The 22,205-nt window shown below is 38.2% G+C and overlaps 2 pseudogenes; both read left to right on the top strand.

Moving 5' to 3' along the window:
- Nucleotides 1-8,740: 8,740 nt before the first annotated feature.
- On the top strand, nucleotides 8,741-10,893 carry LOC116136781 (annotated as a pseudogene).
- Nucleotides 10,894-19,354: 8,461 nt separating this feature from the next.
- LOC116136773 lies at nucleotides 19,355-21,149 on the top strand (annotated as a pseudogene).
- The last annotated feature ends 1,056 nt before the right edge of the window (nucleotides 21,150-22,205 follow it).

Raw genomic sequence — 22,205 nt, 5'->3', positions numbered from 1 at the left:
GGGACGGTCAGCTTCTTCATCAGTGTCTCTACAAGCACAAACTCTCCAATGGTTAATAGGTTCAGCTTGGACTCACCATAAAGGGTATGATTGCAGTACCGAGTCAGAAGCACATCCCAAGTTTGCTTCAACGAAGGGAAGGGAATACCTCGCTGAATCGCCCCTACTCCAACCCAGAGATGGTTGGTCCTGAGGTTGGCCTCCCCTAATGCTACTCGCCAATCCCTCTACGCCTTCGGAATGTCTAGCACCTTCTAGGTCCACACATCCAAGCCGTCTCCACTCTGCTCGGTCCGATTGTACTCAAGCTCTGCAAGCAAAAAAAACAATAAGATTTAGTAACGAAAGTACAAAAAAAAAAAAAAGACAAGGTTCTCACTAGTGGCTCGCCAACTGCTTGGAATATCACCTTGGCCTATCTCCCCAAAGACAGTCTGACCCCTCACAAAGAAGTACCGGTCCTTCCAGTTATTGTCATTGGACCGGAGGTCGGTCACCAGATGAGACCCTTTTCTTTGTCGTTCTCCTTTAGAAAATACGAGTACAACAGCTCGTGCAGCATAAGCATCACCTGGTTCCGCACATAGAGGTCCTCCAAAGCCATAAGCAACCTCCAACTGTTCGGCATGATCTATGACGGGGCAATCATGAAGTGGTTTAGCACATCACAAACGAGGTGAGGAATAGGCAACCTCAACCCGTCGTGAAACCACTTCTCATAAACCCTAACCCAGCCTTTTGCGTCCCAATCAACCCGTTCGTACGACCACGGCTCTCAGATCTCAACCAAACCCGGAATGTGGTACATGGTTCGGATGTGCCACTCATCGCTATCCTTCAGCACGAGCGGATAATCCCTACTCAAAATCTCACTGCCCTGTTGACTCGGCTCTTCCTCGAAGTCTTCCCCACTTTCCCTATGCCAACCCGAACCACTGGGACCGACATCACTCATCCCTAAGGCAGCTACACTCACACCGATCGGTACACCCATCGAAACGAAGCCCTCGGGCATCATCACCATGGTCGGGGTATGTTCGTACTCATTCCCAACATCCGCCCCAGCCCCGCTCGAACTACTCAATTCTGAATCTGACATGTCAATCTATTCGTCCTAACCGATCGACTGAGTCAATCCCACAATCCAAACTCCAAAATCCTAAGTAATCGACAGCCACTCGCCCTGCAGCACCAAAGCTCATCGTAAGATCACTATTTAACCTACTACACGCCCGTTGGCACTGACCGACCTATCCCTATCAAAGCACCTCACCTCAGCCTTCACAACCCAAGCTAAAGTCCTGATCAATCCTCGTAACCAACCGACCTGGTCCCAGATTCAACTCTAACTGGCACACGCTCGCCCTAACCTAGAGCCCTATCTTTTTCAGTTTCACTCACCCTGAATGACTGATTGCTCCGGGACAATTTGATAGTCATGTTTCACTCGCTCGTCCTGGTCGACCGAGCACCTATAGAGTTTTGATGTCCCTATAACTGCCCCTCCACTCGATCGATACAACCGGATGACCTGCCTCTCCTAACTTTCAACTATTTGAAGCCTAAGCCTAACTTACCCACTCGACTCAGTCAGGCAAACCGAGATGAGACGAGCCGAGCTAGGACCTCCCAAAACCCGTTTTCATCTTCCTTTGTTTCCCAGAACCCCAAAAACTCCAAAGTTGCAGAAGTCAATTACACTTGCCCAAATCACTCCCCAATCTTCTACAAAAACCTAATCAAACCAGAACCTTGCCCCACTGGAAACTCAAAATTTGGCCAAATCCTAGTCGAACCATTTCAAAACAAAGAAAAAAACCTTCCTGCTTGTCCCTTTCGATTCCTCTCCACACACCAAAAGACTCCCAAAATCAACACCAAACTACTCTAGAGACAAGCCAAAACAATAACGATTCAAAAAATCAGAAAAAGAAGATCCAGAAGAAACGTTTACCATGAAAAAGCAACTGGAAAAATCATGAAAATGCGAAAACCCCTCCCTGCGAAAACGCTGTGAAAACGAGAGAAAAAGAAAAGGAAAATGGCAGATGAAACGAACGATTGCAAGCCAAACTTTTTATCAGTAAAAGTTGTTAGGTGACACGTGTCACCACATGAATGGACATCGAAAGTTGCAAGTTTTTTATTTTCCCACCCAAGTTTAGAGGGCATCCCAGTCGTACGAGTGTCAAAAGATATTTAAGCCAGTTGCACTCAATCCCCGAGACATAACCAGTCGTTCGGGTTACCCTATCGAGCGAGATCGACATCACCGTACCTAGCCACCCAATCTTGGTTACCCAAAGTCACACCAAACACCTCAGCTAAACATAAGCTTCACCAATCGATCACCCCAACCGAATGAGCGACTACGTTGAACGACTGGCCCGTATTCGACCAATCCCAAAAACGTCATAACTGAATAGAGACTAATGTAACCCAATCGGCTGGCAGCACCAGTTGATCATACCTTTAGAGACTCATTCAATCACCTGTTTGGCCAGGCGGATCGAGCGAATGGCCCTTCAGTAAACTATTCATCATTTTAATACCCGGTCGGACACCCCGAGCCAGTACATGTGTGGTAGGCTATTCGTCCATTCGGGCCCAATTACTGAGCGACAGAATTCCATTGAATAGACAAACGCTCCGACTCGGATAAGGGCACCGGGTATAACCACGAGTCACCCCCATCCGACCAAATGATCGTACTGAAGAACTGACCCAACTGTGAGCACCGCCACGTGGCTATCAGTCGACCTCGATGGTCGACCAAATACTCAGGCAACACCTCTCTCAGTTAAGCACTCCTTAACTCAGGGAGTAGGGGACAAACTGTTGGGGCCAAAAATTGTCCTAGGCCCAAGTAGGATAACACTTCCGACAAAGAGGAAAACCTAAGCCCAGCCCCGATGTGGCCTGAGCCAGAATACCCCAGATGAGGCCCACGCGATATAAAGTATAGCCAGTCCATGCCACCCGGACCTAGGCCTTCCGACCCCAGCACACCATACGAGCCTATGATGCTTCGAAGCCCGCAGTCAACTACGGATCACACTCCTACTTGAACTCCGGTAGGGCAGTCCACTACTACCACAATTCCTCCAAACATCCATATCCGGATTATACTCGGACTCCCTTTTACGACAGGATAAAGGGGCCAAAGGATACATCCTCTGAGGAAACAAATTACTATGAGGACTCCCAATCCCACTAGGATTGGGAGACCAGACAATCTCTATTTAAACAGAGGCCAGCCCTCTCACAAGAGGAGGACGCTACACCTACGGACCCCAGATTTCTAGCTTGAGAACTTTACTTCACCGCCGTATTCATAGTCCCCGACTAGACTTCTGGTAACCTCTATACTCCCTAGCCCTCACTAAATCAGCCTTTCAGCCTTACTGACTTGAGCGTCAAAGTGCCTACGGCAAACACCACCCCAGTGTTTTCCGTTGCTTCACGTTTGTTTTTTTGCGTGTACAGATACAGCAGATCGCTAGTGGCCTCAACCTCACGAGATCAGTCCCTCCTTCCGTACAGGTAGTGGTAGCGTGCCGAATGCACCAAATTAATTAACCTTACTGACCGAACTAATGAATTGTATAAAGGGCAAGCAAGGGTCGATCCCACAGGGAATGACTCGATTAATTTCTATATTCTAAAACACTAAAAACAACAGAAACGCAAATTAAACTCTAAACAGTAAACTTGACAACAGTAATGAAGGGGGATTTGTAATCAAAGCAAACTAAAGTAGAACAGAGAAATAAAATATCAGGTTAAACAATCAGCTCTCGGTTCAAAATCCACCTAAACATGCATTGGACATAAAGTAACCGTAACACTGTTCTATCTCATCATTATGAAACTACTGACCCTAGGAAACAACAAGCTCTGTTACCCGAATTCTCCCTTAGTTTGTCACTACCGAAACAAGCTCTTCGAGTAGATACTAACCCTTGAACAACCTAGAACAAGCTCTCTAAATTTAATTCAATGGCAGCCTTAAGAATTAGGAGAATAGATCAATCTAAGCAACAATCACGCAAGCTCGGATTATTTAACTTAGGTTATGTTATTCAAGACAATAGACCGAAAACTTGTCCATAATCAGCTATCATCATGTGTCACTCGTTGAATAGAAAAGGGACAATTACGGATCACAATTCCTAATTCTAACAGGTAAATTCTGATTAAACAATTTAGCAGGCCAAAACTAAATCACTCAAACAAGAATCACAAACAATTAAAATAGAATAACATAAACAATTCCAATAAAAATGAGATTAAGAACAATGTTACTAGAGTCAGGTTACACCAATGACATGAAATTAGGCTTCAAAATCCCCTTGAACTGAAGAAGGAAATTAGCCGCACATCTTGATCTAGAACGCAAAAACTCTACAGAATTCAAACTCTACTGTCCTCCCCCCGTTTAACCTAAAAACTTCTAATTAAATAACATGTGTTTTCCTTAATTCTTCCCCAAGAATCACGGAATTTCTTTCCTGGACGTTTCCTAGAAGATAGACTTCCAGATTTGATAAAATCTGATCAGATATGGATTCCAGAATTCGTCTCCAACTTGCACCAGGATTCTCGCCATGTAAAAGATCTTTTCTGGGCTCCATCACTTCATAAAAATTGTAGTCTAGGATGTGTAGATGAATCTGGGCTTTTGAATCACCCGTTTTCGATATCTGACGCTCCAGTTAGGCCCGTTCGAAGATTCACTGCTCAGCTAAGGAATCCTTCTGCGACTAGGATTCCAGGTCCGGTTTTGCAACAACTACTGAGAACCCAAACGAACTCGGATTCTTGCCCATAATACCTTCCTGAAAAGCTTGATTCGTCTACTTTAATTTCCCTGAAGACCACTTTTGCAATTGAGAAATCTAGCTCCCTGAAAAACCTGAAAAACGTAGCACTGGTCAGAATAATGAAAAATCTGAAAAATCTAGAATTTCCTAATCTTTTCTCAATTATTTCCTAAAGTCTATCCAAATATGCCAAACTTACAAAATAAACTCTAATCAACTCAATTAGGCATAAAACATAACAAAAACATAATATGATAGGAATAAAAAATATGTAAATTACACTCTTATCAGGTAGATTTTTACGTCTACAGTGACATTATTGTAAATTGTGATATCCATACCGAGTTGACAGCTCTAGCTAACTCTAAATGGCCGGCACACTTGTCCAAGACCTCCATACTCCATAGAAGTTGACTCCTCCTAAAAAATAGGCTGCACTTGTTTCACAATTTTCTCCATATCCTATTCAAAATACGCATTGGTTTCCTTATTTTGAAAATATTATTCTATTTTATTCAATTATTTTTAAACCCCCTAGGTTTGTTAATTTAACTAAACACCTTTAAAAAAAAAATTAGAAATTGACAAAAACACTCCACCAACCCACATTTGCCAGATTTTGGCCACCATCATCGGAAGATGGCCGAAATCTGGTATAATGGCGTATTACTGACTGGATCTGGCCGGTAGTACGTCAATATAGCCTTTTTCGGCCAGATCCATGATGGATCTGGCCAAAAAATGTAAGATCTACAGCCAAAGATCACAGCTAAATCTTTGGTCGTAGCCAGTCGTCAACGGCTGCCATATCTTTGGCCGTCGTTGACGAAACATGACCAGATCTTGCCGTCAATGGCCAAATCTAGCCGTAGATCCAAAGGCCATATCGACACACGACCGACCAGATCCAGCCAGTCGTGCACCGATATGGCAACTCCGGCCACCCTCCGACGGTAGTGACTGGCTGCTAGTATTTAATGGGTGAGTGGGTGTATTTTTGTTAATTTTCAATGTTTTGTAACAGGGGTGTTTAGTAAATTAACAAACCTAGGGGGTATTTTGTTAATTTTTAAATCCTACCTTGTAATAACCACCCAATTTTACTTTTTTCAAAATATTATTCCAAAAGTATCAGAATGATGAACCAAATGCACCCTAATCACTTAAAAAAAGGTTTAATCACCATTCATCAACAGTATAAAATGTAGTGTGAGTGATCCATTTCATTGTCAACAACATTTGATTTTGCTAATAAATTACACTACATATATTAAGCTAACTAAGTTAAGGAATTAAGCCGATAGTGAAGATTGAAGTGCGTAATTAATTCTCTTGTGAGTAAACGACATTTTCCCATCCAAGGTCTGGCGAATCTACAAGTTCCCACCCCTAGTTTCATAAATTGTAGATTCTCAAAACTATTTAATCTAATAATTAAAAGGGTAAAATTGTCATTTCAAATATGAAAATTTCAAAATATCTCGAATTCATCCCACCGAAAAATTTTAAAATAACCCTTCACTTCTCAAATTCACCCCACCGGAGATTTCAAGCCATTCTAGCCTGTTTCCGGCGTAGTCGACCCCTCCCAACACTACCATTACAATCCCCTCAACCCCCACATCAAAACTCCTAATCTCCTTGCCTGATTGAACCCTCCCAATCGCCAGTTGTCGCTTTTAGTGTCACTCAACGTTTCATCCAAATTCTGGCAGGTCCTGGCACCGAAAACCACCCCCAAGGCCACCAATAATATCACTGACTTTCCCCCACCAAAACCCCCAACATTGTCGATTGCAATTGCCTATCGATCACCGCCACCGCCTCTCCTTTAGGTTTTTGCGTTTTGTCACCCCTTTCCAGCCAAATTCCATCGAGTGAAAAAGTTAGGGGTTTTGGTGAGGAGGATAAAGGGATGTTGATGGTGGTGTCGGGGAGGCCCACTGGTGCCAGAATCAAGCCGAATTTTTGGGTTGGCTGGGATCTCATCTGGGGGTTATTGAAGAGAAATTTGAGATGTAGGGTTATTTTAAGAGAAAAGTAAAGGTGTTAATTTAAGGGTGGGAATTTGTAATTTATGAAACGAGGGGAAGAAACGTATTCGCCAAACCTTTGGTAGTAAAATGTCGTTTATTCATTCTCCTGTTAAGCTTAATTTGACGTCATCCTTTCATTACAAGCTGTAGCAGGGGTAGAGAGAGTGATGAATAAGTGATTTTACAAGTTGTGATTATGTTCATATTTCAATTCACTCTCACTCTCTCTCTCTCTCTCTCTCTCTCTCTCTCTCTCTCTCTCACACACACACACACAACCTTGGGCCCAAAAATGAGTAGCCTGAACTATGTATCTGAAAGAACACTCAATTTTCTCTAAAGATTTAACCACCATTGAGAAGCCTAATAGTAAAAGAGCAAAAGGAGGCTCCATGGACTCTCGAGTTCAAATCCCCTTAGGCCCTAATAGGGATGACCACTAGGGCTATTATCCAACAGACAATTTCAGGGTCTCAAGGGATTAGTTGAGATGCGCACAAGTCGGCCCGAGTGATAGAAAAAAAAAAAAAAAAAATTCTCTGAAGATTTGCATGTTGATTAGCATTATTTTAATCTTAAGTGCAGGGATAAAGTTGTTCTCTTTTAGTCATTTTGCGGTAAAAAATCAGGATCACCAAAAGTGATGAAAAACAATAATAAAAAACTGCTTGTTTTAAATAAAAAAAGGGGTCTTATTTAAAGGTAAGAATCTAAATAAATGTAACTAGGGATATTAACTCGAGATTTCGTTAAAGCTCGAGTGGGAATATGCCGGTTTGCTCTTCCAATTAGATAACTTGAAAAAGGAAAACATCCTATTCCGATACCATTGGATTCATCAAAACTCTTCTATCTAAAAGTTTAAAACTAAAAGCCCATGTCCACATCTCTAAACTAACAACTACCCATATAATGAAAATTGAAAAGAAAAGTAGAATCCAAAGCAATTATAACCAAAGAATATATAAACATACATCATTACAAAACATTTCTAATACTTCACAAATTCTTTGCTAATCGGTTCAGAAAGTAGGAAATTATTTAAGTCAATATTTTTATCAAGAACAACAGCCAAGCAGCAGCTGGAATTGCTTTGCCTTTCACGCTAGTTTATCATTTGCATGTGCAAACGCTTCTCAATATTATCTCAAGCTTTAATTAAGGTAATTAGCTTATTGGTATATCGTACTCAGATTTGCTTTGTAATTTCTCGTTCACTATATTTTTGGCAAGTTTGTTAGGGCTACTCACAGTCAAAGTTAAGCCAGAAGAAAAAAGGGCAACTTCCATTTCGTAGACGACTTTGGATGACTGGCGATGGTGTTTATAAACAGTTCTAGTTAAAGACCAATAAAGAATTATTTTATGCTTCTGTAATATTCCCTTTTTTGCAATATATTTTCTCAACTCAATGTGACTACCTGACTCAATATGTTTCCCATTTCCAACACCTAAAAATTTTTTATTGCATATATACTTTGCATGCGAGGCCTATATATAGAAGATAAATTATGTGTTTCAAAGAGTACGCTAAATAAATTAAAGAGACAGAAGGAGAGTTGACTTGATAAAGACGGTTCACGTTCAGCTCTCAGCTTAAAAAATGGGTGAAGGTGATGAAGTGAAGTCCAGTCGAAGGAAACCGAGCCAAGTCAATCCTGGAACACCTAGGCCCAGTCTACACGACGCCGTCGCCGCCGATATCAGCTCCTCCAGCGCAGTCTTTCCTCCCAACTTTAACCGGTGCCTCTTCTGGCATCTCCTGATTAATAGAGCCGAGCAAACTCCAAGAAATTCAACCCCGAGAATTAGAACGCCACGCTTTATCACCCCTTTGAGCAGCCCTATCAGAGCAGCTCTTAAACAACAAGGTTGACCCTCATGACGCTTGGCTCCCCTCACGAGTCCCGCAATGGAAACGCCTACTACGCCGCGTTTCATACTCTGTGCGCGGAATTGGAATTCAAGCTCTTGTCTACCTGTGCATTTCCTATCTTGGGTGGTATGTAAATATTAATTAACATCATCAAACATGTTTATGCTCTTTTCTAGCAGTGTTGAAAAATGTTTTATGATTTGTAGTGGTAATTTTATAGGAGTTGGGGGCGTAATAAAGCTTGACACTGATCTTCATATGGCAACTTTACACTCTTTACATAATAGTGGCAACTCCAGAGATCTGTTGAAACTGGGATGGTTACAGCAGATATCTTCAACTTCTAGGTAGCTTTTGGTAAGCATTTCTTAGCTCTGCATTATTATAAAAATAAGTTATTTAAAGAGAAAAAATCAGTACCCGTCAACAGTTTCGGAAAGTTATAGTTTTTGGACTAATAGTTTCAAAAATAAATCAAGAATGACCAGGACATAGATTCCGTCGGAACTCTGTTAAAAATGTTTTTTTTCTTTTCTTTCTCTCCCTCGGTCTTTTCTCTTTTTTCCTCTTTTTTTATATTTTCCTTCCTTTGTCTTTCTTTCTCCTTCCCCACCATGGAACCAGACACCACCAAAGAACTTCCCTCAAGTGGAGTTTAAGGAGTTTAGAGGAATCTGTGTTTTGATTCTTGATTTATTTTTGAAACTATTGGAGCAAGCAAGTTGAGAAAAAAATGTCATAGGTATTCAAAAACTATGACTTCCGAAACCATAGAAATGGTAACTGAATTTTTCTCCTTGATTAAATAGAGAGCTTTAACAAATATATATCAACTCATGATTTGAATGGCTCAGGAGAGAAGCTAGCGAAGTGGCGAGTCATATTCCACTGCTGTATCTATACAGCAGGACAGCATGGCTCTGGTGATGATAGGGGGATCAACATCGAAAGATATTCTACGAGAAGACGGGTGTGTGGGGGCACGTGCTCCGCAGAGCGGCGCCATTAAACCTGTTGAGTGGCACTGGTTTTTACAGGTGCAGCAGTGTATACTTTCTCAGCTCCCCAAATGAACTCCATTGCCGGTGTTTCGGCGATCGGTTCGTCACTGCCGTTGGGTATTGTCCTCCATTTGGGTGATCTCAGTTACGAAAGGTAGGATGCCTGGCGTCTCGTACAAACCCATTCAACCTCCAAATGACCACGAGAAGATTTTGATATTTTAAATGCCCTTGGAATCGTTGCTTTTGCATTTAGAGGCCACAATCTTACCTTGAGATGTCAGGTATTCCAGTACTATCAATTTGTTCCTTGACCTTTAAAAAAAAAAAAAAAAAAAAAAAAAGTGACTTTTTGACCATTAAAATATTTGTTCAATCGTTAGGCAAAGAAATTAATGACATGGATCTTGACTAGGAGTTGAACATGTTGATATTCAACTATATCAGAAGGCATTTTCACTCTAAAATTTTTGGAATCTATAATAAATTGAACTTTGGATTAAATTTCATTTTTGCAAGGCTACTATCCTTCTGATGAGAAGCATCCGTCACTGTGCCCATGTGGAGAGGTGTGCAAATTGCATATCTAGTCATTGCAATGTGCATTTCCTCTCGCCATTGGGCTATGGGCGTCTTTATGGTCAATTGGTTTACAAATTTCTCATTCCATTTCATCACAAATTGTACCATTTCTACCATTCTAAAACGTGTTTTTCTACTAATTCACAGATCAGAGAAAATGGGGGCATGCTAACGGACTGTTATGCCTTCCATCGTCTCGACACATCACACGATCATCCTAGGATTAACAAGTTTGTTCGTCATAATCAACGCGTCAGTTATTCCCAAATCTATGGCATGCCAGTATTGATGCTTTGGAAGTCACTACACACGAAGGATGAAGGGGCCTGTCCATGGTTTCTCCGATCGCTCTTCCGTTGCATTTTCGGGTTCTATTGTTCTTTTAGCCGTGGCAGTACGTTGCTGGAAGCTCAGTCGGTTAGTCGGGGGAGTCGCATTGCCAGTGACATTAGCCTATCCATGTTTCATGTGGCTTAAAATCAAGAAGTAAAAAAGATCTTGTATGTATAAGCTCAATTGGTTACTGGACTCTAGGACTTACTTTAAGCGCAGCGGTTGTTGCTGGAGGAGTTTAGGTGGCTGATACTAAAGGTGTTAAGGTTAATTTCTTCCACCTAACTGAAATATTTGTGTAATTTAGAGCAAATTTAGGAGTGAGTGAGTTATAGAATAATTGGATTTATGGTACTATATTTTTATTATAAATATGGCATAATTTTTAGTCATGTCAATTAGGTCTATGGCGGTAAATGGTTAAAAATTGTTTCATGATTTTGTAAAAATTATGGTGTGTTTGATTTGAGTATTTTTAAGGATGAAGATTACAGTACATTTATGTTTTCAATAAATTATATAGAGTACAACAAATCTTACCAAGATTTGTGATGTGACATAAATGATGATGAGTAAATATAAAAGGTAAACTATATATTCATTCTTCCATTTATTTGTGTTACATAAATTTTTACACAAATTTTTGTAAGACTTGTTTGTACATGTAACATTACTTTAGGAGCGTTTGGTTCAGGAATGTTAGATTACTGGAATGTTGGATACTAGAAAGATAGATTACCTTGGAAGTTACGAGAATCTTTAAAACAAATGTGTTTGGTTAGTTGGTAGGTATTGTTTTAATATGTTTGGTTATGGGGAATTAATTGGTGGTATGTTTTTTAAATACTAAATTGTCCCCCTTTTAAATATTATATAAGATTATTTTTTATTATAATTTTTGAATAGTTTTTTAACCCCCAATATTTCAAGTTTAGCTTAAAACACCCCGCTTATATCAAAACTTAATGTATAACGAAATCACCGCCACCTCCTGCCGCCACCGCAAACCACGGATTGAGAATCTCAGAAGTACCGTGGAGTACGTCACCATGACGAAGAGGCCTCGATATGGCCGTTTCTGGCCATATTGATGGCCGAAAACGGCCATATTAGGCCAGATCTGGTCGTTAACGGCAGTTCATCGATCTGACCCAATATGGCCGTTTTTGGCATCAATATGCCGAAACAGCCATATCAAAGCCTCCCGAAGTCTCCTACCGAATCTGTTCTTTTTGGCGACTCCGCTGATTTTCCGGCAGCGACCACGGTGGTGTCGCGGCGGGGGTGGTGGGTGGCAGGGTGGTGTGTGGTGCGTGGCTGGGCAAGTAGTAGTGGTTTGAAATTATTTTAAATATAAAGGGCATTATGTCCAAAAATAATTAAATAGGGGTTAAATTGAAATAGGATATAATGTAAATTGTTTTTAAAGTAGGGGTATATTGTCCAAAATTTTTATTAATAAGGGATTAAATTGTAACAAAAATGATAACCCTGTAATCTCAAAGTACCTAAGAAATGGAGGTAATCAGATTACCTCCTATAACCAATATTAACCACTATTGGTATTTGAAGATTATGCATCTTATATTACTTGACAACCAAAAGGTAATCAAGTAATATAAGATGACATTATCCTAGTAATCCCACATAAACCCAAACAAACGACCCCTCATGTTTTCTTATCTTTTTGTCCCTCTCAATCGGGGACTACTGGGCAAAAATTGGCTAATCTGAAGTGCTCATTAAGGCATTTTCATTAGATTTAGGATTAAAAAAAAATTTAATTTTTTTTTTATTTTTTATGATTAGGGTATTTGGGCCAGTTTTTGTTTCGACTAATCCGAGGTCCATTGAGCATCCTACGTCACAAAATGTAGTAAGTGGTCATTGGTGGGACTCAAACACAAGACTTCTAGATAAACCTAAGGTCTTGTCATCCTTGGTCCAAAATAGTGAAAATGAATAGGTGATAAGATTCTTTATTTTTAAATAATTGAACAAAGATTAGTGACCGAAAAAGTAAGGAAATTAATTAAAAAATAATTATTGCCATTATAAAAAGAAACATTACATCAGATATCATTATTGGAGATATGCTAAATTAATTTTTTAGTGTAGATCCTTGCAATGTTCCCAACTCAATAATTGAAAAACATTCTACTTATTGATGTCAAATAATTAAGAGATGACTGAATGTAAGAAATAAAAATATGATAAACCACATCGAATTATATTAAAATTCGAAAATGAATAATATGAAATATCCTATAAGGTTTTCAATAATCATTAAAATAAACTACCAAAACTGCCTTCTTGAGGCTGAAAGCCTTCCCTTAAAACCCTAATCCAAAAAAAACAAGGGAAAACAAAATAAACATCATTAAAACAGTACCCAAACATCTAAAACTTGTAAAACAAAACCTAAAAATCATGAAAAGGTCTAAAACCCCCTCAAACGACCTAAAAAGGCTTAAAACGTGACGACTCTCATTTTTTTGAGTTTTGCTCGTTTGGCGTTTTTAGAGTGCCCTGTCAAAATTCATGGTATTCAGGACACGTCAACACTATTCACCCATGGGCTTTGCATCATTTATTATTGTAACTTTTTTCTTAGAGAAAATGACAAATAGTTGTTTAATTACTTGGTGAATTATATTTTAGATATAAATCATAAATAATATTACATTTTTTATTTTTATTTTTGGTATGGTAATTGGTGACCACCTTTGCCTTATTACAACTTGACCCAAGACCTCTTGGTCTTTTAATTCCTCAATCACTTTCACTCATCAAGTTCATATAGTCAATTTTTAGAACGATATTCTAAAAATTAAAAAAAAAAAATAATATGGAAAAACAGAAAAATTAGGTGCACAGATTATTATAACTAATAATTAATTTATCTGATAAAACACTTAGTCGAATCGAAGGACTGAATTTCCTTAAGACATCCCCAAAATCCTTATTCGTGGTAAGTCCATTATAAGAAAGACTTAATCATCCAAGTCAAATTAATTGCCATTTTCTCTTTGACCTTAAAATTTAGACAGCTGTGTAGAGGAAGAATTCACAAGCAGTGTTTTATTCAATAATATTTTGATTTTTTGTTGAAGCAATACATGTCATCACTACCTATGGTATACGTGTTTGTTTTAGCTTAGCCCGGGATTCACACTATTTTAATGCAAATCAAAAATCAAGGTTTACAAAATGTTAAATCAACACCCCAAAAAAAATGTTTAGTCAAATACTTGTTTGCACTTTAAAAAGATGAGTAATAATATTTAATATCATTCATTTTCCTAATCCAAACTATAATTAAGAAAAAACTAAGTGATAATTAACTAACTGTCAGATTAACACCTTTCAACCTCATTGAAAGATAAATAATTAAAGGAGCTTAAAAAAAAATTTAAGCTATTGTTACTGCTAAAAATCCCACAAGGAGAGGAGACGAGGACTTGATACTTATATAACACAGTCAACACCTCATCACCCTATATGTCTTTCAGAGCATCTCTGGAATCGCTATCATGTGCAATCAACAATGTAAAGACAACGGGGTTTTACACCGAAATTTTGTACCGGTTACGTGTTCTGACTAAGATATTCACACAATTTGACGTTATTAATTTTTTTTTTAAATATAAAATTTTAAAAAAATTAGTGCATGGACGATCCGTCCCTACTCTAATTAAAAAGCTTCAAGTTGACTCAACAACTGCATTTTTTTCTTCAAAGCTGAATTTAGCCTCTGAAAGTTTCATTTGAGCTCTCTTCAAGCAATACATCACCTAACGAGTGTCCATTATCTGCTTCTTGAGTTCCGGTTCAATGCTAAGGTTTGCGTAGCAGTCTGCAAAAACACCAAAGGAACAAGCTTTCATGAAAAACCCAGAAAAGTTACGGATTGCCAAAGAGAACCCGCTGCAAAAGGCTGATTTAGATGCACCAAGTGAAGATTGATGGGAGGAGTCAATGAGAAGCCAGGAAGGCATGAACAAGGAAGTGGGGTGCGTTCGTGTGCAATTTTGGCTTCCAGTATCGGTTCTTGAGTCAGGTTCAAGTGCTAAGGTTTGCGTAGCAGCTCTGGCAAAAACACCAAAGGAACGAGCTTTATGAAAAACCCAGGAAAAGGTATGGATTACAAAAAGAACCCATGTTGCAAAAGGCTGATTTTAGATGACCAAGTGAAGTTTGTGGAGGGAGGTTAAGAAGAGAAGCCATGGAAGGCCATGAACAAGAAGTGTGGGTGCGTTTCGGTGCAATTTTTGGTTCCGGCGAAGAAAGAAGTTACACGGTTCGGTGCAAGTTTTGTGTAATTTTTCGGTGGATATAGCATTTTTGGCATGTGCATAGTGCTTGAAGTTACAGAAGAATTCTTTAATACCAGTTCTTTCTCTTGAGATCGTTAATTAGTTATAATGACCAACAACAGCTACTGTTTTTAACACTAATGATAAAATTCAGACAAATTTTCTTAAATTAAAAATTGTAAAAGAAGATATTTTTTTTATATTAATTGATGGCACCAACTTAGTTTACAATCTGATCGAGTTATATATGTATAAACAAGCGCAAGATTAAATGAAGTGATTAAAATGATAGATGAAGGATACATGTGCCGTGAATTGTGGGATTAAAAAATTTTTTCCATAAAAAGTTGTGTTGATAGGCAAATGGAGGAAGCTTTAGTCATGTCTATTGCTAGTAGTAGATGCTCATCAATGTCTCATTCCCTCCCTCACGGACAAATTGGTCACCAATTACTCGTTTGTAGTTGTTGAATTGATCACACAAAATTTTTGTAAATAATACATGTGATATAGAATTAATATATAGTTCAATGCATTTTATGAAAAGTTTCTTCAAGTTCCTTCATGTTTTTGTTCTTCATTGACAAAGATCCGCATGACTACTAAATCCAACAAATAATAAGAAAAGTTGAAACATTTTAAACCTAAAGTCGGCGGTGGGTCGTGCCGTGCCAAAAAATTCAAAGCCTGTCATGTCGTAGGTCATGCCATGCCAAGGTCTGCAAAAATTCATGCCCTGTCATGTCGTGCAGCCCACCAAATTTGAAGGCCCACGACACGGCCTCCTATATATCGTGTCGTGTCGTGGGCTGGCCCACGTGCTTTATAAATATATTTGATTTTAATATTTATAAATTATAGTAATTTTGATTTATTATTAATAATTATTATAAAAATATTTTATATATTATATTTTGTGACATTTAGTATTTATTACTTATAAGTTATAATTATAAATTACAAATACAAATTTAAAAATTAGGATTAAAAATTAGCATACATCTTCATTTTCATTAATTTCTAAATTCTTAAAATCTTCAAATATATCTTAACTGTAAACATAGACTATAATTTTTTGTTTTCGTGTTGACCCACATGCCTTTTTTAAGGCCCACGGCATGGCTCGCATAATTGTGGGTCGTGCCGTGCTTTTTTCATGTCATGCCATGTCGTGCCATGGGCCAGCACGACCCACCACCGACTCTAATAAATCCCAATCCCATTAGGGCAGAGAAAGGGGCAAGAGTTAAGAGAGTGGGGCATTCTTAAAGGCAAGTTGGTTGGTTGGGGGGGTCAATGTATGAAAATGAAATTTAATTTCAAAAGTTTAGTGGGCGGGTGGGGGCATCCAGATGATAGATCTGGCCCTAATCCCATGTACAACCTAAGTTTCTTTTGATAGTCTCCTAAAGGGAGAAGAAAGCTTCATCTTTTATGTTGTTTTTTCCATGATGTTACTGCCACTACTTGTTTACCACATTTGTTGTCACATAAACTACTTAAATGATGAACTCATAATATCTTTCTCGAAAAACGAATTCTATATAAGTGTTTATCTTTTTTTTAAATATCTCTATCACCATCAACTTTCTTTAATCTTAAAGCTTTTTAATTTGAAACAATCAAACTTTGAACAGTATGTTTAAATTAATAATTCTGAAATTCATGTATATCACATTATCATAAATCTTTTTATTATTATTTATTATAGAAATACGGTCAAATCCCACTGTCTCAAGTCACGATTTATACTAGAAAATTAGGCTTCACGTCAGCAAGAGCCTCTTACATTTCAATCAATTATCCTCTCATTTTATGATAATCTTATATTATATATGTTTTATTTGTAACGTTGAAAAACTTGTCTACTTAAATGTGGTTCTCATTTTTCTAGTCTCAAATTTCATATGGACGACATCTTTTGCTGTTAGAAGATTGACTATAACTTCAGCCTTTGCTCTTTAAATTCTCATACAAAGACAAGGAATTAAAGAGAGGCTGTTTACTAGTACTTCAATTCAAAGGTCTCCCCTTGCGATAAAGAACAAAAAAGGCCCACCAAAATGTACCAGCTGACTTAATTAATTAGCTTCAAAATTTTCTCTCACCTCATCTCTATTAAATCCATGATGAAATTTTAATTTGTTAGATAAGCTCCCAAATGATTTCGATATCATTAGAAAAGATCCCAGATTATTATCAAACAAAGTACAGAGATTAATTCCCTAATGATACGTTAAGTCATTTTGAAACTTCTATGAAGTGCACTGATCAGTTGTAGAGTGGGAACGAGAGAAATGTATAACTCATCACTTTAGCAGTAATCTTTGAATTCAACCACATAAAAATAAATTCCAAGTATCTAATTGATTAATTTATGCCCCCAAAGGACAAGACATGTGATAAATAACAAATAAATTAATGTGTACATGCAAGTGCTTCTCTTTTTCTTTTACCCTATTCACGTTAATGTTTTCTTCCTCATTATATCCAAATGAGTAAAAAGACATATTTCCGCCCGAGTTTCAACAAAATCCTATGTCGATACCCTTAATTGTATTTATTTCAGATTCCCACTCGCAAAATAATATCATTAGTGACTGTTGAAAGTTGTCAGAAACGGTAAATAAAGGTATGAGTTTTGTAGAGGAGATTGTTGGGAGTCTAACGGTGGTCTCGGAAGTGATTTTAGACTTCGGAATCGGTCAAAAAAAGCCAAAACCATTAGTTTGGACGCTGCTAATGTGAGCCGATTTTTGCTAAAATGGCCAAAGAAACCGTCGGCGCACTAGTGTGCTAACATGCACTGCGCTACAGTGAAAAGTTAAAAATCTGTTAAAATAAAAAAAAAGGGTCTTACTTTAAAGGTAAGAATCTAAAATAAATGTAACTAGGGATATTAACTCGAGATTTCGTTAAAGCTCGAGTGGGAATATGCCCGGTTGCTCTATCCCAATTAGATAACTATGAAAAAGAAAAACATCCTATTCCTATACCATTGGATTCATCAAACTCTTCTATCTAAAACGTTTAAAACTAAAAGCCCATGTCCACATCTCTCAACTAACAACTACCCATATAATAGAAAATTGAAAAGAAAAGTAGAATCCAAAGCAATTATAACCAAAGCCAATATATAAAACATAACATTCATTACAAACATTTTCTAATACTTCAACATCATTCTTTGCTAATATCGGGTTCAGAAAGTAGAAAACTTTATTTAAGTCAATATTTTTTATCAAGAACAACAGCCAAGCAGCAGCTGGGAATTGCTTTGCCCTTTCACGCTAGTTTTATCATTTTGCATGTGCAATACGCTTCTTCAATATTATCTCAAGCTTCTAATTTAAGGTAATTAGCTTATTGGTTTACTCGTACTCAGAATTTGCTTTGTAATTTCTCGTTCATACTTATTTTTGGCAAGTTTGTTAGGGCTACGTCACAGTCAAAGTTAAGCCAGAAGAAATTAAAGGGCAACTTCCTATTTCGTAGACGACTTTGGATGACTGGCGATGGTGTTTAATAAACAGTTCTAGTTAAAGACCAAATAAAGAATTATTTTATTGGCTTCTGTAATATTCCCTTTTTTGCAATATTATTTTCTCAACTCAATGTGACCTACATGACTCAATAATGTTTCCCATTTCCAACACCTAAAAATTTCATCTTATTGCATATTATACTTTGCATGCGAGGCCTATATATAGGAAGATAAATTATGTGTTTCAAAGAGTACGCTAAATATATTAAAGAGACAGAAGAGAGTTGAAACTTGATAAAGACGGTTCAAGTTCAGCTCTCAGCTTAAAAAATGGGTGAAGGTGATGAAGTGAAGCCCCAGTCAGGGAACACCGAGGCCAAGTCCAATCCTGGAACACCTAGGCCAGTCTACACGACGCCGTCGCCGCCGATATCAGCTCTCCACGCACTTCACTCACCCCCATCTTAACACGGTCGCCTCTTCTGGCCTCTCCTGATTACATAGAGCCGAGCAAACTCCAGAAATTCACCCCGAGAATTGAACGCCACGCTTTATCACCCCTTTGAGCAGCCCATCAGAGCAGCTCTTAAACTAACAGGCTTGACCCTCATGACGCTTGCTTCCCATCACTGAGTCCCGCAATGGAACGCCTACTACGCCGCGTTTCATACTCTGTGGCGGGAATTGGAATTCAGCTCTTGTTCTCCCTGTGCTTTCCTATTCTTGGGTGGTATGTAAATATTAATTCACATCATCAAACATGTTTATGCCTTACTTCTTAGCAGTGTTGAAATATGTTTTCTGATTTGTAGTTGGTTAATTTTATAGAGTTGGGGCGTAATAAGCTTGACACTGATCTCATATGGCAACTTTACATCTTTACATACTAGTGGCACTCCATGATCTGTTGAAACTGGGATGCGTTACAGCAGATATCTTCAACTTCTAGGTAGCTTTTGGTAAGCATTTCTTAGCTTCTGCATTATTAAAAAAAGTTTATTTAAAGAGAAAAAATCAGTTACCCGTCAACAGTTTCGGAAAGTTATAGTTTTTGGACTAATGTTTCAAAAATAAATCAAGAATGACCAGGACATAGATTCCGTCGGAACTCTGTTAAAAATGTTTTTTTCTTTTTCTTTCTCTCCCTCGGTCTTTTCTCTTTTTTTTTCCTCTTTTTATATTTTCCCTTCCTTTTTCTCTTTTCTTTCCCTTCCCCACCATGGAACCAGACACCACCACGAACTTCCCTCATGTGAGTTTAAGGAGTTTAGACGGAATCTGTGTTTTGATCCTTCTTTGATTTATTTTTGAAACTATTGGAAGCAAGCAAGTTGATAAAAAAATGTCATAGTTATTCAAAAACGATGACTTCCCGAAACCATAGAAATGGTACTGAATTTTTCTCCTTATTTAATAGAGAGCTTTACAAAATTATATCAACTCATATTTTGAATGGCTCAGGAGAGAAGCTAGCGAAGTGGCTAGTCATATTCCCACTGCTGTATCTATCAGCAGGACACGCATGGCTCTGGTGATGATAGGGGATCACATCGAGATATTCTACGAGACGGTGTGTGGGGGCACCTGCTCCGCAGGCCGCGCCATTAACACCTGTTGTGGCACCTGGTTTTTACAGTGCAGCAGTTATACTTTCTCAGCTCCCCAACTTGAACTCCATTGCGGTGTTTCGCTGATCGGTGCCGTCACTGCCTTTGGGTATTGTACCTCCATTTGGGTGATCTCAGTTACGAAAGTAGGATGCCTGCGTCTCGTCCAACCCCCATTCAACCTCCAAATGACACCGAGAAGATTTTTGATATTTTAAATGCCCTTGGAATCGTTGCTTTTCATTTAGAGGCCACAATCTTACTCTTAGATCAGGTTATCGTACTATTCAATTTGTTTCCTTGACCTTTAAAAAAAAAAAAAAAAAAAAAAAAAGTTACTTTTGACCATTAAATATTTGTTCAATCGTTAGGCAAAGAAATTAATGACATGGATCTTTGACTAGGAGTTGAACATGTTGAATATTCAACTATATCAGAAGGCATTTTCACTCTAAAATTTTTGGACTATAATAAATTGAACTTTGGAATATTAATTTCATTTTCTGCAGGCTACTATGCCTTCTGATGAGAAGCATCCGTCAACTGTGCCCATGTGGGAGGTCAAATTTGCATATCTAGTCATTGCAATTGCATATTCCTCTCGCCTTGGGGCTACTGGCGTATGGTCAATTGGTATTACAAATTCTCATTCCATTTCATCACAAATTGTACCATTTCCTACCATTCTAAAACCTTGTTTTTCTACTAATTCACAGATTCCAGAAAATGGGGGCATGCTAACGGCCTTGTATGCCTTCCATCGTCTCGACACACATCACGATCATCCTGGATTAACAAGTTTGTTCGTCATAATCAACGCCGTCACTCATTCCAAATCTATGGCATGCCAGTATTTGATGCTTTGAGTCTCAACACAAGAAGGATGAGGGCCCTGTCCATGGTTCTCCATCGCTCTTCCGTGTCATTTTCGGGTTCTTCATGTTCTTTTTAGCCGTGGCAGTACGTTGCTGGAAGCTCAGTCGGTCTAGTCGGGATCGCATTGCCAGTGACATAGCCATCCATGTTTCATGTGGCTTAAAATCAAGAAGCCTAAAAAAGATACTTGTATGTATGCTCAATTGGTTACTTGACTCCTAGCTTACTTTAAGCCAGCGGTTGTTGCTGGAGGAGTTTATGTTGTGACTAAAGGTGTTAAGGTTAATTTCTTCCACCCTAACTGAATATTTGTGTAATTCTAGAGGCAAATTTAGGAGTGAGAGTTATAAAATAATTAGGATTTATGGTACTATATTTTTTATTATAATTATGGCATAATTTTTAGATCATGTCAATTAGGCTATGGTTGTAATGGTCTAAAAATTGTTTCTGATTTTTGTAAAAATTATGGTGTGTTTGATTTGAGTATTTTTAAGGATGAAGATTACAGTACATTATGTTTTCAATAATACTAGATACAAACAAATCTTACAAGATTTGTGATGTGAATAAATGATGGATGAGTAAATATAAAAAGTCAAACTCATCATATTCATTCTTCCATTTATTTTGTGTTACATCAATTTTACACAAATTTTTTGAAGACTTGTTTGTACTTAACTTACTCTTAGGGAGCGTTTGGTTCAGGAATGTTAGATTACTAGGAATGTTGGATTACTAGAAAGATAGATTACCTTGGAAGTTACTGAGAATCTTTAAAAAAATGTGTTGTTAGTTGGTAGGTATGTTATAATATATGTTTGGTTATGGGGAATAAATTGGTGGTATGTTTTTAAATACTAAATTGTCCCCCTTTTAAATATTAATATAAGATTTTTTTTATTATTAATTTTTGAATAGTTTTTTAACCCCCAATATTTCAGATTTAGCTAAAACACCCCCGCTTATATAAAAACTTTAATTATAACGAATCACCGCCACCTCCTGCCGCCACCGCAAACCACGTGAGAATCTCCGAAGTACTCGTGAGTACGTCACCATGACGAAGAGGCTCCGATATGGCCGTTTCTGGCCATATTGATGGCCGAAAACGGCCATATTAGGCCAGATCTGGTCGTTACGGCCAGTTCCATCGATCTGACCCATATGGCCGTTTTTGGCCATCAATATGCCGAAACAGCCATATCAAAGCCTCCCGAAGTCTCCTACCGAATCTCGTTCTTTTTTGAGACTCCGCTGATTTTCCGCGG

Source organism: Pistacia vera, unplaced genomic scaffold, assembly GCF_008641045.1.
Source record: "Pistacia vera cultivar Batoury unplaced genomic scaffold, PisVer_v2 Contig109, whole genome shotgun sequence".
NCBI classification, from domain to species: domain Eukaryota; kingdom Viridiplantae; phylum Streptophyta; class Magnoliopsida; order Sapindales; family Anacardiaceae; genus Pistacia; species Pistacia vera.
The sequence above is the reverse complement of the archived record's forward strand: the minus strand, read 5'-3'. Positions and strand labels throughout refer to the sequence as shown.